This window comes from Schistocerca serialis, chromosome 8 (assembly GCF_023864345.2).
Source record: "Schistocerca serialis cubense isolate TAMUIC-IGC-003099 chromosome 8, iqSchSeri2.2, whole genome shotgun sequence".
In the NCBI taxonomy this organism is placed as follows: domain Eukaryota; kingdom Metazoa; phylum Arthropoda; class Insecta; order Orthoptera; family Acrididae; genus Schistocerca; species Schistocerca serialis.
The window spans coordinates 495,030,687-495,032,594 of record NC_064645.1 but is presented as its reverse complement, the minus strand read 5'-3'; the positions used below and the strand labels follow the sequence as shown (position 1 = coordinate 495,032,594).

The following is a 1,908-nucleotide window of genomic DNA, read 5'->3' as shown; positions in this document are numbered from 1 at the left end:
ACTGAGCTACCGAAGCACGACTCACGCCCGGTACTCACAGCTTTACTTCTGCCTGTATCTCGTCTCCTACCTTCCAAACTTTACAGAAGCTCTCCTGCGAAACTTGCAGAACTAGCACTCCTGAAAGAAAGGATATAGCGGAGACATGGCGCAGCCACAGCCTGGGGGATGTTTCCAGAATGAGATTTTCACTCTGCAGCGGAGTGTGCGCTGATATGAAACTTCCTGGCAGATTAAAACTGTGTGCCCGACCGAGACTCGAACTCGGGACCTTTGCCTTTCGCGGGCAAGTGCTCTACCAACTGAGCTACCGAACCACGACTCACGCCCGGTACTCACAGCTTTACTTCTGCCAGTATCTCGTCTCCTACCTTCCAAACTTTACAGAAGCTCTCCTGCGAAACTTGCAGAACTAGCACTCCTGAAAGAAAGGATATAGCGGAGACATGGCTTAGCCACAGCCTGGGGTATGTTTCCAGAATGAGATTTTCACTCTGCAGCGGAGTGTGCGCTGATATGAAACTTCCTGGCAGATTAAAACTGTGTGCCCGACCGAGACTCGAACTCGGGACCTTTGCCTTTCGCGGGCAAGTGCTCTACCAACTGAGCTACCGAAGCACGACTCGCGCCCGGTACTCTCAGCTTTACTTCTGCCAGTATCTCGTCTCCTACCTTCCAAACTTTACAGAAGCTCTCCTGCGAAACTTGCAGAACTAGCACTCCTGAAAGAAAGGATATAGCGGAGACATGGCTTAGCCACAGCCTGGGGGATGTTTCCAGAATGAGATTTTCACTCTGCAGCGGAGTGTGCGCTGATATGAAACTTCCTGGCAGATTAAAACTGTGTGCCCGACCGAGACTCGAACTCGGGACCTTTGCCTTTCGCGGGCAAGTGCTCTACCAACTGAGCTACCGAAGCACGACTCACGTCCGGTACTCACAGCTTTACTTCTGCCAGTATCTCGTCTCCTACCTTCCAAACTTTACAGAAGCTCTCCTGCGAAACTTGCAGAACTAGCACTCCTGAAAGAAAGGATATAGCGGAGACATGGCTTAGCCACAGCCTGGGGGATGTTTCCAGAATGAGATTTTCACTCTGCAGCGGAGTGTGCGCTGATATGAAACTTCCTGGCAGATTAAAACTGTGTGCCCGACCGAGACTCGAACTAGGGACCTTTGCCTTTCGCGGGCAAGTGCTCTACCAACTGAGCTACCGAAGCACGACTCACGCCCGGTACTCACAGCTTTACTTCTGCCAGTATCTCGTCTCCTATCTTCCAAACTTTACAGAAGCTCTCCTGCGAAACTTGCAGAACTAGCACTCCTGAAAGAAAGGATATAGCGGAGACATGGCTTAGCCACAGCCTGGGGGATGTTTCCAGAATGAGATTTTCACTCTGCAGCGGAGTGTGCGCTGATATGAAACTTCCTGGCAGATTAAAACTGTGTGCCCGACCGAGACTCGAACTCGGGACCTTTGCCTTTCGCGGGCAAGTGCTCTACCAACTGAGCTACCGAAGCACGACTCACGCCCGGTACTCACAGCTTTACTTCTGCCAGTATCTCGTCTCCTACCTTCCAAACTTTTCAGAAGCTCTCCTGCGAAACTTGCAGAACTAGTACTCCTGAAAGAAAGGATATAGCGGAGACATGGCTTAGCCACAGCCTGGGGGATGTTTCCAGAATGAGATTTTCACTCTGCAGCGGAGTGTGCGCTGATATGAAACTTCCTGGCAGATTAAAACTGTGTGCCCGACCGAGACTCGAACTCGGGACCTTTGCCTTTCGCGGGCAAGTGCTCTACCAACTGAGCTACCGAAGCACGACTCACGCCCGGTACTCACAGCTTTACTTCTGCCAGTATCTCGTCTCCTACCTTCCAAACTTTTCAGAAGCTCTCCTGCGAAA

At 51.4% G+C, this 1,908-nt stretch overlaps 1 non-coding gene across 1 annotated transcript; it reads right to left on the bottom strand.

The window, feature by feature from the left end:
• Nucleotides 1-242: 242 nt before the first annotated feature.
• Nucleotides 243-317, bottom strand: Trnas-cga (transfer RNA serine (anticodon CGA)). The gene has a single exon. It is a non-coding gene; the product is annotated as a tRNA-Ser (tRNA).
• Nucleotides 318-1,908: the final 1,591 nt, after the last annotated feature.